The following is an 18132-nucleotide window of genomic DNA, read 5'->3' on the forward strand; positions in this document are numbered from 1 at the left end:
AGCCGGGACACCGGCCGGGCTGTTCTCGCCTCCCACAACCGCAGTCTCGCGGTGGGGATCGAACGCGGCGGCCTCCCGGGAGGGGACGCCCGAAGACCCGGCCTTGGAGCAGCCTTTTCGGTGGCGAAGTGGCGGCACGGAGAGCCGGTGAGTCCGGGAGGCGGCGGCCTTTCGCTGCAGCCGCCCGCGTTGCTCTCCAGCGGGTGGGCGGCGGCCTGGCCCGCCCTGGAGCGGGAAGAAAAGTGTGAACGGGGCGGGTGCTGGTCTGGGCATGCAAACATTCGAGGTACCGATGAGAAGTGAGAAGAGGCAGTGTTCCTGACGATCGCCTCTCTCGCTGCTCTTCTTTCTCTGCGTGTGGCATCCGTACACTTCATCTTTCCCGCCTGAAGCTTCTCTCCGCCTCTTCTGTGAGTTGTGGTCCTCTCGGTACTGAGCAGCTGCCGATTAACGGAGGGCAGTTTGCTCCGCTTCTGCAGCCCTGGCTTAGGGGACGCCCGAGCTGAGGAAGCCTGTCGTCCCCCAGTCTCAGAACACTGTGGTTCTCCGAGGTGGGCGTGGACGGAGACTCTCCTCGTGGGAGGGCAGGTAGACTTCACAGCCCCTACGTGTTTACCCGACGTGAGGCTCCTCCTTCAACTCAGAGTTGAAGTGTTGGGTTATTTTATCAAGGAAGCTCGTAAGTTTCCTTATGTGAGGTTCAGGGCCAGGTGAATGTGAGGTTATGAACTCAAACGAGGATAAGACACGTCTGACTGCTTTCAAAATAAGACAAAAAGTTTTGGGTTCTCTTACGCTTCTTTTGAAAAATGCCATTGTTTTAATGTCCAGTATAATGAGTTATACGATGTTAGCCATAGAGCACCTATTATTGTCTTTCAGGAGGTGGGAAAAGCTAGACTTTCTTGCTAGATCTGCCTCTCTCCCACCCCTCGAATTTGAACCAAATCCAAAAGCAGGCAGAGCAGTCTATTTTATTTAGTTTTTACTGAAGAAGATTCACTGAGAGCTAACATCCATGCGAGTCTTCCTCTGTTTTTTAGTATGTGGGCTGCCAGCACAGCATGGCCACTAACAGAGTATTGTAGGTCCCAGCTGGGAACTGAACCTGGCCACAAAGCCAGTGCGCTGAACTGAACTGCTGGGCCACTGGGGCTGGCCCAGAGCAGTCTATTTTTCATCTTAAAGATTCCTCTCTTTTTGAACATGAGGAATCCACAGTATCAAAGAAATTTACCTTGTTCTAGAATTGAGGTGTTGTTCATTAATTTATTTATCATTTATTATTAATGCTTCAATATGTGCCAGATCACTGGGATTGGTAAAATGGCAAATAAATGGGTCTCTGTCCTCTCTCTCGTGGTCTAGCAAGGGAGATTACACAAACAAATAATTGTGACCTATCACGGCAATAATAATAATAGTTAACGTTTATTTAGCATTTACTCTGTGCCAGGCACTCGGCTAAGTACTTAAATGTACACATTATGAGGCAGGTACTACAGATTATACAGTAGAGGGATATTAGAGTGAAGGTATAAACAAGGATAGGAAAGGCTTCCAGGAGAGGTGACATTAGAACTGGGGTTTTAAGGATTTATAGGAGTTCATAAGGCAGGTGGGGAAGTGTATTTCAAGCATAATCCTTCTGGATGGTCATTTTAACTTTTTGACATAGTCAGAGAGCTGGGTGGGATGGAATCATCAGCCAGAGATTGGTGCCATAGAGGAATAGAGGCTGTCAGTTCAGGGAAGGTTGCATATGCCCTGCAGAAGTGTTTGAGCCTTATCGAAGAGGTCAGAATTTCTTGAAGTTGTAGACTTTTTGTATTGGAATCATCAGAGGTGACCCCTGTTTCTCAAGTACTATACAAGGATGAATTCCAAATGGATTAAATATTTAAATGAGCAATAGCAAAGAAAGAAAACAATAGAAGAAAAATTAGGGGAATAGTTAAATAATCTTGGTAAGTAAGATAGGAAATCCTGAAATCATGAAGGAAAAAAGATGTATTTGACCAAATAAACATGAAAAATATTTGTACAACCCTGGTTTTGTCTCTGGGGCAGTAGTGATGGAATCTGCCTCAGTAGAGCTTATATTCAAGTAAGGGGGCTGCTTAACAAATAAATGACAAAGAAGATAATTTCTGATAATGGTTCATACTGCTTCAAACTAGGGTTATGTGAAAGAAAATACCTATGGGATGTGCTGCTTAGGTAGATGGTCAGAATAGATGTCTGTGAGAAAGTGACACTTGAGCTGTGACTTGAAATGGTGAGGAAGCCACACACGAATTTCCTGAGGCAAGGATAAGCCTGGTGAGTTAGAGGGACAGAAAGAAGGCCACTGGGGAGCTTAAGGGGAAAGTGGTAGGAGATGAAGTTTGAGAGGCAGGAGGAGGCCAGCTGGACATAGACCTGTAGGCAGGAGAGTGACGTGGCCTGCTGTACATTCGTGAAGATCGCTATGGCTGCTGTGTGGAAAACTGATTATGTATAGGGGATTTTATGGGCTGAATCACATTCCTCCAAAGGATGTGCCAAAGTCTTAATGCCTGGAACCTGTGAGTGTGAACTTGCTTGGAAATAGGGTCTTTGCAGATGTAATCAAGTTAAGATGAGGTCGTACTGAGTTAGGGTGGGCCCTAACCCCATGACTAGTGTCTTCATAGGAAGAGGGAAGTTTGGACACAAAGCAGACATACGGAGAGACTGCTGTGTGAAGATGGAGGTAGAGAGTGGGGTGATGCGTCTACAAGCCAAGAACTGAAGATTGCCAGCCACCTCCAGAAGTTAGGAAGAGGTAAGGAAGAATCCTTCCCTAGAGATATCAGAGAAAGTGTGGTCCTGCTGAGCTTGATTTCAGACTTTTAACCCCCAGAACTGTGAAACAATACATTTCTGTTGTTTTAAGCTGCCCAGTTTGTGGTAGTTTGTTACGGCAGCCCCAGGAAACTAATACAGGGGGCAAATGTGGCAACAGGGAGACCAGATAGGAAGTTGGTAGCAGTGGAGATGGAGGGAAGTGGCTTGATTTGGACTATATTTCAGGTAGAGCATCTTGAACTTGCTGTGGATTAAATGTGGCATGTTCTTACAGAGATGAACTAATGATGATGCCTAGATATTTTTTATGAGGAATTGATGTGCAATTTGCTGAAAGGGGGAAGAACAAAATGTGGACTGATAGGACCCTTTTTTTTTTTTTTGTGAGGAAGATTGGCCCTGAGCTAACATCTGTTGCCAGTCTTCCTCTTTTTGCTTGAGGGAGATTGTCGCTGAGCTAACGTCTGTGGCAGCCTTCCTCTATTTTTCATGTGGGGTGCTGCCACAGCGTGGCTTGATGAGTGAGGTGTAGGTCTGTGCCTGGGATCTGAACCCGTGAACCCTGGGCCATGGAAGCAGAGCATGTGAACTTAACCACTATGCCACCAGGCCAGCCCTGGGAGCCGTATATTTTTGTTTGTTTTACTTTTTATTTTGAAAGAATTTCAAACTTACATAAAAGTTGCGAGAATCAAACCCAAATTCCCCAATTGTTAGCATTTTACCAGACAGGTATTTTGATTATAATAACAATAATTTCTGAATCAAGGGTTTCTGTTTTGGACATGTTAAGTTTTGGATATCAATTAGACATCCAAGTGGAACTAAAAGTTGGTTAAATAAGTCTGAAGTTCAAGGGGGAGGTCAGGGCTGGTGTTACAAATTTTGGCATTATCAGGATATAGATGTAGTTAAAGCCATGGTTCTGGCTGAGAGCATCTAGGGAAAAAATGAAGATAACAAAGGGAAGAAAAGGATTAATGCAGCGTTAGATAATGAACAGCATTGAAGAGTTAACGAAATAGACTGAAAAGGTGTGTCTAGTAAAGCAGAAAGAAAATCAGGAAACTGGGATATCAAGGAAGTCAAGAGAAAGAAGTGTTTCAAGAAGCAGGGCGTAGCTGAGTCAAATAAATGCTGCTGAGGAGTTGTATATGAGGATAAGTAAGCACTGGATTTGGCAGCGTGGAGGAGGAGTAGAGGGAAAAAGGCTTGATTGGATTGGATTGAAGTGGAGGGCTTGCTGAGGTGCAGGTTAAGTTAAAAACAGTATGTTTTTGCATTTTGGCAGAATGTAGACCAGAGTTTCTCAGCCTTTGCACTATTGACATTTTGAGCCAGATGATCCTTTGTTGTGAGGGTCTATCTTGGGTGTTGTGTGACGTTTAGTATTATCCTGGCTTGTGTCCTCTGGATGCTTAGTAGCAACCCATCCTTCCTAGTTGTGACAACCAAAAATGTCTGCCGACATTGCCAAATGGCCCTTAGCAGGCAGAATGGCCCATGGTTGAGAACCACTGGTTTAGACTTAAATGAAAGGCATGAATATTAATAATAAATTTTTAGGCATTAGCTCTCTGAGTGGGAAGATGTTTAGGCAAGATGAGACCTTTCTAGCACTCCAAAACTTTTCAATGTAGTGAATACTTACTTTGCCTATGTTGCAAGTGGTCCTGTTTGCATTATATCTTTGATGATACATAAGGCACTTAATTTTACCTTGCGCTGATGTCATTATTATGCACATGAGTTATCATTGTAGAGAATTTTGGATGTAAATATGTAGAAGTTTGTCCTAAATCTGTATTAACCCCATCATAGCCTAGAAATTGTTATTTTGAAAAAATATTCAGTATTATTTTATTTAATATCTCTTTACTTTTTCTCATATGAATATGGTACAGAATACATAATTTAAAATTTCATTTATTTTAACTTTCTGATTCATGGATTCCAGAAAAATTCCCCTTTATTTGGCAGAGCTACCCTTTTCTGCGTAAAAGGGAGTTAGTCTTAATGAAACAATTTTCAGTTAGCTGCAGAACTGCAGATCTGGCGAGGGATCAAGAAAGTTGTGCAGGTATTCATCTAACAGATGTGGTTTGGAGGCACTGTCCTAAGTACTAAGGGTGCTGTAAAAATGACTTAGAAATCTAGTCCACCAAAACATTACCACCTAGAAAGAGAGAAAGGACTTGTACATAACTAATTGTTTTAAAAGTGAGAAATGTTGTTAGGTATGTACAGATAAAGTATTGTGGACATTCAAAGGAGGGGGTGATTACCTCTAGCAAGGTATGAGAAGAAGGAAAGGTGGAAAGCAATAAGGTAGTCCTGGCATTTGTATAGGACCTTAACAGATGGTAGGATTTGGATTTACAGAGCTGGGAAAGGCCTATTGTAAGTGGATGAAAGAGCATGAGCCCAAGACACCTAGAGATCAAAAATAATTTGATTTGAGTTCAGGAGGGGGGCTTTGGTTTAATCTGTGTTTAATCTGTGACAAGGGTGACATTTCACCTTGGTGGGTTTTAATTAATGAAGGCTGCTAGTGTAATTTGCTATCCATCTATAAGAAAACTCACTAGATCCTCTTATAAAATATACAAAAAGTAAATTGTAAATGAGTTAAAGGTATATATCTATATGAAGAAAAGAATATTTTTATAGTTGGAGTAGAGGTGACATTTTTTAGTAAGACAGGAAATCCAGGTACTGTAAAAGGAAAGATAAATCTGCTGTAATAAACTTCTTAAAATTAGTAATTTCTGTTAATGTTAAAAATGTGCAAACTTTTTGGCCTAGTGATTTTACTTTTTGGATTCTCTCCTTTAAAAATAAAAGCCCTGATACATAAGGATGTATGTATAAAGAATTCATTGTGGCGTTATCTGCAGTGGCAAAACTCCCCTGGATATCTGATTTTCCAAAAAGAAGGCAATGGCTGAATAAATAATTGTATGCAAACTCTGTACGAATGGATAGTGAAGTGGGTAGGAGCAGGGGCTCAGGAGTTGGGCCAGTTGGATTCTGATCCCAGCTCTACCACCTACTACGTACGTATATGACCTTGGACACTTTGGTAAGCTCTCTGGAGCTCAGTTTTCTTACCTTTAAAATGGAGAATATAAATGTAAGATGTAAGAACTACAACGAAAATTCAGATGTATTATATATTCTGTTCATTTAACAGATGTTGTGTCCGGGTACTATTTTAAGCACTTTATAGATATAAACTTATTTAATTGATTTATTTCTCATAATAATCCAAAAAGGTTGGTTTTACTGTTTTCCCCATTTTACTGATGAGGAAATTTAGACACAAGAGAGGTTAAATACCATGTTCTAATATAATTCTCACATGCACACACGGGTATATAAAATTATCTATGCCATGTTATAAAATATGGCTGAATAAAACTGTAAACTTTTTTTCCAATTGACGTTTTTATGAGTCAGAAATGAGGACCAAACACTCCGGCTTTGAGTTAAAACTTACCCAAAACCTCTGTATTGTTTCTCATTTAGAGATATAAAGGGCAAAACCAATATTTTAAAGACATTTGCTCTGACAGCCGGTATTCAGTCTGAGGTTGTACAGCATAATTACTCCAGAGGCTGCCTAAGATAGTAATTGCCCTTTTCTCTTAATTTTGAATACTGGTTTTTTCTCCTCCAATTCCTCCTTTAAATATAATTTACTCTATGGTAATAAGAAAGAAGACTTAAGAGGACTGGAATGCACATTTTGGGAAAAATAAAGGGAAAGCTTTTGCCTTTCAGACATTTTTGGTTAAAATATAACATGTACACAGGTGACAGAATGCCAGCAAATGTACAGGGGCAGATGTGAGTATTTTACTGATTTCTTAGGCACAAGGAAAAAGGGATTGGAGATTTGATTTCAAACCAAGCTATGTTTCTTTTTTTAATCCCATGCTTTATAGTTTTGTTTTTGTTTTACTAAGAATTTTCTGTAAGAATCAATTTTTAAAACTCCATGTATACAACACCACCTGTGTTCCAATAATTCCTATGTAGTGTTCTTGCTAAATCTGGATCTAATAATAAGAAAATAATAAAATTTAAAATGTGGCACATTCTACAAGACAACTGGCCTGGATCCTGAGAAGAGTCAATGACTAGGTATAAGGAGACTCCTATGTAAACTAAGATGCATGCTACTATCACATCTTAGAAAAATAACAATGCTTTCAATTTTCACCATTTATTTTCCTTTTTTTTTTTCCCATTTGGGATCCAATCAAGGTTCATGCCTTGCATTTGACTATTGTCTTAAAGCCTCCTTTAAACTATAACAATCCCTCTTTGCCATCGATTTTAAGGCTCACTATTATTTTTTGTACTACTGAGAAAGAAAGTAACCACTGCCTATTAAACTTATGACACACCGTGTAGTGTAAGACAGCTTAATTTCAGAAGTCTTACAATGAGATAAACGTATTAACAAAATATGGCGTCTTGCCCAAGGTCATAACACTGGCAAGCAGTGGAACTGGATATCAAACTCTAAGCAGTCTGGGTCCTGAATCTCCTCTTTTGGCCGCTACTCAGTGCTGCCATTTTGTTATCAATGATTTATTGCATGTAAGGCTTTTTTAGCACAGTGCCTGGTATATAGTAGGTATGTAATATGTGTTAGCTTTTATTCTCATTTTCACTACTTCTATAGTTTACTACTACTCTGTGTTTATAACATTTATATTCTGTGACTTTGGTTCTTCTGTGCTTTGTTTATAGGTTCATTCTTAAACATTGAAAACCTAAACCTATAAATTTTACAGTATTATAATTATGCAAGCACCATTCACTATAAAACCAAGAGGTGTAATTGGTACTGCAGAGAAAGAAATGTAATTGTATTAATTCTCTACCACTTAAAGTGTCCAATTAGCTTCCTAATAATAATAATACTGTATTTACTAAAATGAATTCATTTTGTTCCCCCTCTCTCTTTTTTTTTTCGCCCTGAGCTAATATCTGTGCCTGTCTTCCTCTGTTTTTTGTATGTGGGTCACCACCACAGCATGGCTACCAATGAGTGGTGTAGGTCCCTGCCCTGGAACTGAACCCGGGCTGCCAAAGTGGAGCATGCTCAATTTAACCACTAGGCCATGGGGTTGGCCCCTCATTTTGTTCTTAAAGGTATAGTTAGAGCTCTCAAACACTTTCTAATGTACACTAGTTGCTTTTCAAGTCTGTTGCATATCTATATTCTGTTTTTTTGTCTCTGGAGTTAGGTCTACTTTTTTATGTTATTGTGTGTCCTCTTTTATCTCAGATACCCCCCAGCCTTATTGGAGTATAACTAACTTCAAGTAATTTTTTCAGAAAAGATATAAAGCAAGTAATTTAATTTTCACAGACCTCATATATCTGAAAATGCATTTATTTTGCCTTCTCATTTAATTAATAGTTCAGGAATAGAATTTGTAGTTCAAAATCATTTTATTTTGCTCAAAACTTTGAAGACCTTGTTCTTTTGCCTGTTAGCAACTAGTGTATCTGATGGGAAGCTTAATGACAGTCTCATTCTCCTTTTGCAAGTGATACACTTTTTTTCTGGAAGATTTTATTAGACTCTTTATCATTGGCTTATGATATTTTATGAGAGTGCTTCTAGGTGTGGATCTTTTTTCATTTATCCTTTATGTCAGTCCATGAATCCTATTTGTTCACTTCTGGGAAATTTTCTTTGATTATTTCTTAAACTATGTCCTCCACCTCCTGTCACCCCCCCCCCCCCATTTTCTCTGTTCTGTTCAGAATACCATTGGGATAGATTCTTCCAAACAGAGAGAAAAAAGACAAAAAGAAGAAAAAGTAATATGGAGGATCAATCCATATTGAGGACCAGAAGAAGTCCGTTTTCTTGACTTTCAGCTCTCCTTTTGAATTTCTTTTTTCCTTGGTTGTTTTTTCTGTTTCCATAGTTTCCAGTTGCTCATTTTTAATGGATGCAGTATGTTTATGCATTTCTTTGAGGATAGCACTTATAAATTTTAAATGTTTGTCTTCTGTTCTCAGAAATAGCTGTGCTTCCTTCAGGTTAGTTGTTGTTTATTTCATCCTTTTCTTTTGTGTTTTTGCTTTTCTGGAAAAAAATTGTTTTTAATGATTCTTGAGCTCTTTGTAAGTGAGCAGGGTGTCAACTGTTGGGCCTCAATTAGGGTCCGTGGATGAAATGCAGGAAAAGAGCTGCCTCTCCCCACTCTCCTTCTACCCTATGCCTAAATAAGGACAGCTTTGTTATGGAGCATGAAGATGCTCTAATGCTTTCAGGGTAGATTGTTAAATTTTTTAAAAAACATGTGGTTTGTTGTCAGTGATAAGAAAATGGAGTGATATATGTCAAGGCTTCTAAAATGGAGCTGCGAGGCCATCAGGGAAGTGGGGCTTGTGCATGTATTCAGCACCCACAACCAGTTGTTGACTGAACTCTTGAACCTTGCCTGACTACCGAAGTCACATCCTGGAGTATTTCCTCTTCCAAGAACAGATAACCTATTTGGATACAACTTAAGGACCAGTCACCTACTGGCAAGTCAGCTTGCTTCTTGCCAGAACCAATCGTTAATTGTTCAGAACAACTTGTGTAAGCTCGTGATTTTTGCCTTTATGAACCCCTGCCTCTTTTGACCTCTTCAGAGCACATTTGAATTTCTACTCAAATCTGTGTCTCCTGAATTGCAGTTCTTGAGACCCAAAATAAACTTTGCTTCTTTTGCAATTTTTGCCTCTTATTGTTGACATTACATGGTGTCAGAAGTGGGATCCAGAGTGACTGACCTCTAATTCTGACGCAAGCAAAAGCACCTACAAAAAGTCCTTTGTGCTCTGTCGTCTCCTCCTGGCAGCCTTGGCTCCCAGTGTAAGTCCTCCTGGGCCTGGACCTCCAGCCTTTAGTAGAGGTTCAGATTCTTTATTTGGGTGTCCTTTGCTACTAGTTTTAGCCATCCTTTTGATGTTGGCTTATTAAGGAATTTCTGTTTGTTTTGTTCCTTTTGTTAGGCCTTTGTTTCCTTGATAAGTAATTAGAAATGGGAAGCCCATTTTCTGAGGGGACTGCTAAAGGGCAGCGCATCTCTGGGACTCCTGCTAGTTTTATGTTCAAAGAATATGGACTTTCGACATACAGATTTTTTTTGTGTATGTGAGGAAGATTGGCCCTGAGCTAACATCTGTTGCTAATCTTCCTCTTTTTGCTTGCGGAAGATTGTTGCTGAGCTAACATCTGTGCCAGCCTTCCTCTATTTTATATGGGATGCTGCAACAGCCTGGCATGACAAGTGATGCTAGGTCTGCACCCAGGATCTGAATCTGGAAATCCTGAGCTGCTGAAGTAGAGCATGTGAACTTAACCACTACACCACTAGGCTGGTCCCTACATGTAGATGTTTGTTTCGCTGGGCTCATATTACTCGTGATTTAAAGCTTCACTGGCCTGAATGGGGCTCCCTTGAAATTCCTAAATTGGTTTCCTTGCATGGTCAATTGAAGAAAAGGCTATTGAACTAAACAAATTAAATGGGAAGTTTATTTTAATTGGTATCTTGGGGCCTCTAAATGAAGCACTGAAAAGGTTGCTTCCTTGCAAGCTGTTAATTCTAAACTTACCAAGGCCAATTCAGATCTCTCTCAAAGATTTGCAAAACTAGAAAAATCGGCCAATTCTTCCTCTGCTTCTACAAGTGCTTCTGTTCCTGCTCCAGCTACTTGTCCACCGTCCCCTATATCCTTCTTTGGCTGAACTTCCTTTCTACAATGATGACCCAGAAGCCTCTCTTTATCCCCCAGCACTAATAGCCCCCTTTAAAATAAAAACTGGGGAAGACAACTCTGCAGTCTCCTTCACTCCTTGGCCAAAGTCCAAATTTCTATTCCTTGCTAAAGGATTTCCTGAACCCAAGGAAGACCCTATTAAATTTACAAAAGAATTTGAATTAATTATTGAAAATGATTGACCTGGCTGTTCAGATTTGTATCAACTTATTCACATGCTTGGGGGGAAGGGAGAGCCAAGGAATGATTTTCTAAAGCAGGATGGAACAATCCCATGGAAGACTTTTCTAAGCAAGGCAAGGGAGCCATGGGGAATGTTCTTAAGTTAGCTAAAGACTTCATGAAAAAATTCCTGATGTCTTCCCTAGAAGTATTGATTGGAAAAGGATTCAACTGGCAAAGTATACAGAAATCTGATGAATCTGTGTTTGATTATTTTGACAGATTTGAAAATGTTTTTAAACACTGTTCTAGAATTGATCACATTAATTATGAAATTTCCTCACTGTTTAGTTCAACTTTTGGTAATGGATTAGAAGGTGAACTTGCTACTCTTGTCAAGAGGCATCAGCTTAACTGGGCTACCATGGAAACACATGATTTGATTAACTTAGCTGAACAGTTATCTAAAACAATCAAAAGGTGTTACCACACAAGGGGCATGATCTGCTCACTGCGAGACAGAAGCCAATTGTCAAGAGGCATGATGGTGGCAGAGAAAGGGTGTTTTATTACAGCTTGCTAGCAAGGGGGAAGATGGCTGACTAATGTCTGAAAGAACTGTCTTAAGGGGGGACAGAATCTTGAAGCGTTTATATAGGCCAGTAGGTTATAGGAGGGGATTAGGAATGTTGACCCTCTGGTGTTACAGACTGGGAGATGCCACATCAGATCTTTCAGTTTTCTTTGATGATGGGTATCAGCGTAGACTCTGTGTGTGGGGGTCATCACATTCCTGAGGAACTCAAAAGAACAAAGTTACCGTCTTATCACAGCTGGGAGGGACATGCATAAGCAGGGGTCATAAAATCTACAGACCAGGTGGATCTCTTGGAGGGTGCATATCCAGCCAGGTTAGTTAGTCAGAGGTCATTCAAACTTACAATATGATTTCTTTTCTAGAGTGTGGCTTCGCTTATGTCAGCCTTGTGTTGAGCCACTGTCAAAGGCAGCCCAAAAGAAAGCTGCCCAAGCTCTAGATGTCCAAATCCAGGCCGCACAAATCATGCTAATTCAGATGTAACAACTGACACACAAGCCTTCTCAGACCAATAGCACTCCTATGAAGGGTGTCTGAAATTACTGTAAGAAATCAGGCCATTGGAGAAAAGATTGTTATATTCTAGAAAAGAAAAACCAGGCCTCCTGGTGATAATCTCAGTCTCGACTCTTCCAAAAAGGGGAACCTTACATCCGTTTCAATAATAGCACTGCTCCAAGGATTCGAAGGAGATACTTCCTTTCTTCCTAACCATTTCTTTAGGAGAAATTGATTTAACTATTGGAGATGAGGTTATTAAAGTCCTTTTTGACACAGGGGCCACCCTGTTGGTCCTCAAGCCCACCAGCCTTTCTTGTCCCCTTCCTCAGAGTTCAGAAACAATCTAAATGGTTGGAGTATCCAAGCGCCCCATGACTATCTTTAAGTCACTCCTAATTCTTTTTCAATTAGGCTCAATATCAGGATCTCACCCATTTTTGTTGGTTCCTTTTGCCCACATACATTTACGTGGGAGAGATTTCCTTGAAACTTATGAAGCCCACACTTCTTTCTCTTCAAAGGGGGAAATATTTCTTGAATTAAGAGACCTTAACTGTTCCTCAGTGGATAATTCTGACCTTGTAATGGTTTCCATCCCTGTCTTACCCACCCAGTCAAAGAATAAGAGAATCCTACCTTAGACGCTATGCCTGACAGCCTCTGGTCAAAAAGCTACACGGATGTTGGCTGCATTCACTCTGTCATTCCAATAAAAATTGAGATGGATCCAAATGAGCCCTTACCTAACATTAAGCAGTATCCTTTGCATGTGGAAGCAATGAAAAGCACTGAACCTATAGCTGAAGAATGTCTAAAACAAGGGCTCATTATTCCCTGTACAAACCCTTGTAATATACCCATCCTCCCTGTATGTAAATCTCATGGAAGAAGATGGAGATTTTACAAGATTTGAGAGATGTAAATAACATTGTAATACCCAGGCACTCTTGTCCCTAACCCTCATACCTTATTGTCTGCTATTCCTTCAAATAGCAAGTTTTTCAGTCATAGACCTTTGCAGTGCCTTCTTCAGCATTCCTGTAGATCCTGATAGCCAATTTTTATTTTCCTTCACTTGGAATGAACAACAGTACACATGGACAGTCATGCCTCACAGCTATACTGAAAGCCCCACCTACTTCTCCCAAACTTTAAAGGTAGATGTCACCTTTTCAGAACATTCCACTTTATTACAATGTGTGGATGAGCTCCTCTGCTCACCGTCAGAGGATCTAATGCAGATGGACTAATCTCATAAGGGAACTTGCTTCTAAGGAACATAAAGTCTCTAAAGAGAGAGTGCAATTTAATCAAGCCCAAGTTAAATATTTGGGACATTTGATATCTAACTAAGAGCTAATGCTTGACCCAGATAGGATAAAAGGAATTCTTTTTTTCCCTGTTCTCCAGACCAAAAGACAATTGAAGGGATTTTTAGGATTGGCTGGTTATTGGTTATTAGAGAAACTGGATTCCTGACTTCTCTATGATGGCTCAACCCTTAAACTCTCTGCTCAAGCTTGACCAGCCAGAACCTCTCAACTGGACTGAAGAAAATCAAAATGCTTTTGAGGCAGCTAATCAGGGCCTCCTTGACACTGCAGCCTTAGGACGTCCTAACTATGAATTGCCCTTTTTCCTTTCTGTTCATGAGAAGAAAGGAAATGCACTAGGCTTCCTTATCCAACAACACGGAGGACAACTTAGACCAATATGCTGTTACAGTCAACAATTAGACCTTGTATTTATGGGACTACCTCCTTGCATGAGAGCCATTGCTGCAACTGTAACTCGTCTTAGAACTGCTGAAGAAACTGTCGTGGGCTTTCCTCTTACCATTTATATACCTCACTCAGTGGAAACCCTTCTTAATTCACATCATACTCAACACCTCTCTGCCAGCAGATTAACGTCCTATGAGCTGCTGCTTCTGTCCTCACCAAATATCATTACTCATTGTCATGCTCTCAATCCTGCTCTCCTTCCTTCATTGCCTTCTGATGACACACGTCATGTGACTGTATTACCTTGACAGACCAATTGCTAGTTCCCAGACCAGACTTACAAGAAACCCTGATTGAAAATGCTGACATGATTTGGTTTACTGATGGGTCTTATCTGAAAGATGAAACTGGTAAATATAGGGCAGGTTATGCAGTTTTGTCTTTTATAGAAACAATAGAGACTGGTCCTTTGCCAATGGCTACCTCTCCACAACAAGCTTAACTTGTAGCTCTAACTCAAGCCGCTTGTCTGGTTGAAGGGGAAACAGCTAGTATCAATACAGACAGCAGGTGTGCTTGTGGGATGCTTTGGAAACAAAGAGGATTCTTGACTTCTACAGGCCAAAGAATAAAAAATAGTTCCTATGTGTTAGACCTTTTGGATGCCATTCAGAAACCAAGGTCTGTCTCTGGCAGTGATAAAGATTCCTGGACACTCTGAGGCGAACATGGAGGAAAGTAAAGGTAATCTTTTGCTGACTTAGTAGCAAAAAATGCAGCTCTTCAAGATTGTAAACCTCTTTTTGAATTCACCCTAAAATCAAAGCTATTCCTCAGTCTTATTGGAGATCTAAAGAATAAGCTTGTGGCAACAACATTTGGCTTTGAAGCAGTAAAAGAAAAAATGGACAGAACAGGGTTGAACATTTGAAGGAAAGAAAAATTTGTGGTATGGTCCTAATGGCCATCCAGTCCTCCCTGATTGCCTCCAGGAACATATTCTAAGCTATGTTGATGATTTAACTCACTGGAATACTGATAAGATGGTACTTTACGGAAAACAGTATTATTGGACACCGTCACCTAGAACAGCTTCAAAGGTTTGTCAAAGATCCCATATATGCCCTAAACATAACCCTGGAAAACCTATCCATGGCTCCATCGGTCATTTCCCTTTGTCTCTGGACCCTTTGAGGATATGAACGTTTTAGTCATGTTATATCTACTTGGGGTATTGCCTCAGAGCTTCACAGCGATCAAGGAACTCATTTTCAGGCCAAATCATACAATCTGTTTGCAAAGTCTGGCCCATCCTGTAACACTTTCATTGTGCCTGTCACCCCTAATCTTCTGGTCTTGTTGAAAGAACTAATGAGATGATAAAAATTCAATTGGCCAAATTCGTAGACTCTTTTAATCTCTCATGGCTAAAAGCCCTTCCTTTGTTATTGCTTAACCTCCACACCTTTTGGAAAGCACAAGCTTTCCCCATTTGTAATCATCACAAGATGACATATGAGATTAGATCAATAGTCTATATGGGCCTGTTTTGCTTAAGGGAGATATTTTAACCTACTGCAAGGAACTCACTAGAACTCATACGGATAATACTACCCTAGCAGAACAGTCGTTTCACAGTGTGCTCCCAGGAGAAGATGTACATCATCATAGTTTTAAACCAGGAGATTTTGTCTATTGGAAAAGGCATCTCCATAAGGATGCCCCATAACCATGATGGAAAGGGCCATGCTATGTCTTATTAGCCAATCCTTGTGCAGCTGAACTTAAGGGCGTTGATTCATGGATTCGTGTTTCTCATCTTAAAAAAGCACCCTTATGTGATGGGTGGGACTTCTCAACCCACTGGAGACCTCAAATGAAAGATATCTCGTGCTGCTCTCCACTTGAGTGGGAAGCATATGACATCTCAGGTAGACGGTTGTCCCAAGAATCTGGACCAATCCAGTATCTGTGCCTAGCTTTTTCTCCTCACTGGGATTTGATGCTCTTTGCCTTTTTACATACTGTGGGAATTCTATGTTGGTGGTAAAATGCCTTCCTTTTTGCTGTTAACTCTTGTATTCCTGCTCCCTCACACTTTCCCAGCCTCCCATTTCTGGAAAAACATTGCTCTAGTAGTTTTCTCAGACGTTAGCCTCTTCCAGAAGTCTCTCTGACTGCTGGATCACGCATCACCAACTTATCACCCGTTTTGGACAGACAAACGACCCCATTGTTACACCTGTCTATAATTTCACTTCTGTTTCTAATTTTACTGTGAATGAGACAACTTGACCTGCCACCTTCACCTACTGAGTTCCCCTTTTCCCCAACAAGAGAATAAACGATATCCTTTGTTTCTCCCTAACTTCTTATAAGGGGCTCTCAAGTAGCACCAGTACTACCCCATCCAAACCTGTCCCTGAGCTTCCATGCTAATATATGTGGCTATTCACAAAATGCAGCCAACAAGGCTGCTGCCAATTAACTACACTCAATGTGCAAGCCCCCCTTTGCAAAACTTTCTTTCAAAGAAACTCAGCTTTGGTAAAATCTGGAGAACCAACTCTTCCCATATGCAAAAATAAGACAGACCCCTGATTTACCCCCATTTTGTTCTTCTTGTCAACAAATGAATGCCTAAATAATCAGACTGGCAGGCATCCTTTGTGCCCCTTCGGGATATGTGTTTGTATGTGGACTCAAACAAGAACTATGGGCATTTGAGTGTTTAAACAGTTGGGAAATGGGAGGAACTTGTCTCATATAGGCTATGTAACCACTCCTTTCACCATACTCAAACTAATGTCTGGACAATCTGAATCCACTTACAATAATAGAAAGAAAAGAGCTCTTTCTATCCTAGAAGATTACTCTGATGAAAATCCTTCTGATTGCAAGGATGATAGCTGTAGTCATAATCAAGGATGTGATCTCCCCGCTGGGATGACTGTTATCTGGTGATGGAGGCAATTGATTCTTGTGAATCCTTTTTTCTTGCCTAATAGGTGTCAGAGACCTAGAAATCATGATACGTAACCTTACGAGAACTGTTAACAGAATTGCTTGTTCTGCTGCAAGAGCTATTAGGGCACAATAAAGGTCCTTAGACTCCCTAGCCTGAGTAGTCCTTAACAACAGGATAGCCTTGGAGTATCACCTTGCCACTCAAGGAGTCTGTGCAATAGCCAACACTTCCTGCTACACCTGGATTAACACCACTAATCAGGTTGAATTAGAGACCACTGAGCTTTTCAAACCAGCTAAATCCCTTAAGGGCTGCTCTGGCTTTACTGCAGGTTGGTTAAATTTTAAGTTTTCAAATATATTCGGTTGGCTTCCTGCTGGGTTAGGTGCAATTCTCAGATCTAGTTTACAACTTGTTTTACCTGTGATAATTCTGGTCTGCCCTCTTTTTGTCATCTTTAAACTGTTCTTGTTATGTGTTTCTCACTGTTGCGCAGCTACTCAAAACGTCAAGGTCATGATCTCTCAAAGACTCAAGACTATTCAGCAAACCTATCCACTGACAACCATTGAGAACAAAACTATCATTAATGCCTGAGAACTACAAGACTATGCCTCATTTCCTGATTGCCTCCTTACTGCTGAGGTGTGGCCAAAGCATCTGACTAGGTTACTCCTACTGATGATTGAGGATCTTGCTTTCTCCCCTACATGGGACATGACTCCCAGGAATGAGCCTTCCTAGCAATGAGGGAAACACCAATGTATCAAATGGTTGATCCAAGATGCTTTCTGCCAAAAGATTTTGATCAAAAGGGGAAAAATGTGGACAATGATAACCAAATGGAGTTATGTGTCAAGGCTTCTAAAATGGAGCTGGGAGGCTGTTAAGGAAGTGGGGCTTATGCACCTATACAAGGCCCCCTCAACCAGATGTTGACGGAGCTCTTGAACCTTGCCTGACCGCAGACGTCACATCCTGGAGTATTTCCTCTTCCAAGAACAGACAGTCTGCTTGATACAATTCAAGGACTAATCACTCACTGGCAAGTCAGCTTGCTCCTTGCCAGAACTAATCATTAATTTTCAGAACATCTTATGTAAGCTTTTGGTTTTTGCTTTTATGAACCCCTGCCTCTTTTGTCCTCTTTGGAGCACATTTGAGTTTCTGCTCAAATCTTTGTCTCCCGAATTGCAATTCTTGAGACCCCAAATAAACTTTTGCTTCTCTTGCAGCTTATACCTCTTATTCATTAACAGGTTTTTAGCTAGAAACCAACACTGTTGCTGCTAGATTTTCTGTGTGTAAAAGAGTGGAGTAAAAGGCTTGGCTTGGCTATTTCATATACTATTTTAATTGTCCTGATTTTAGTCCTGCGGCCACTTTCCTGTTTTCTCTTCCTGCTCTCTCTAGGTTTGGTACTTCTCCAGGCTCTGCTGGCAGAAATGTCTTCTACTTGGCTGTAGCTTTCTTGTGCATGTGTGTGTGTGTATGCGTGTTTGTTCTCTGCACTGGCTTAATCCTCAAGGTAATCCCACCTGCTTTCT

At 40.7% G+C, this 18132-nt stretch overlaps 1 protein-coding gene across 6 annotated transcripts in view; it reads left to right on the forward strand.

The window, feature by feature from the left end:
* The first annotated feature begins 11 nt into the window (after positions 1 to 11).
* Positions 12 to 18132, forward strand: part of ASB3 (ankyrin repeat and SOCS box containing 3) — a 105718-nt gene continuing 87597 nt past the window's right edge. For 3 of the 6 annotated variants that reach the window (XM_070512106.1, XM_014842987.3, XM_070512107.1), the window contains exon 1: positions 14 to 147. The gene's annotated coding sequence lies outside the window, so the exon portion shown is untranslated. Of the gene's footprint in view, positions 148 to 286; positions 411 to 2675; positions 2807 to 18132 lie in introns of those variants that run through there. The other 3 variants (XM_014842983.3, XM_070512108.1, XM_070512105.1) reach the window with 2 other exon arrangements.

Source organism: Equus asinus, chromosome 6 (genome assembly GCF_041296235.1).
Source record: "Equus asinus isolate D_3611 breed Donkey chromosome 6, EquAss-T2T_v2, whole genome shotgun sequence".
NCBI lineage: Eukaryota > Metazoa > Chordata > Mammalia > Perissodactyla > Equidae > Equus > Equus asinus.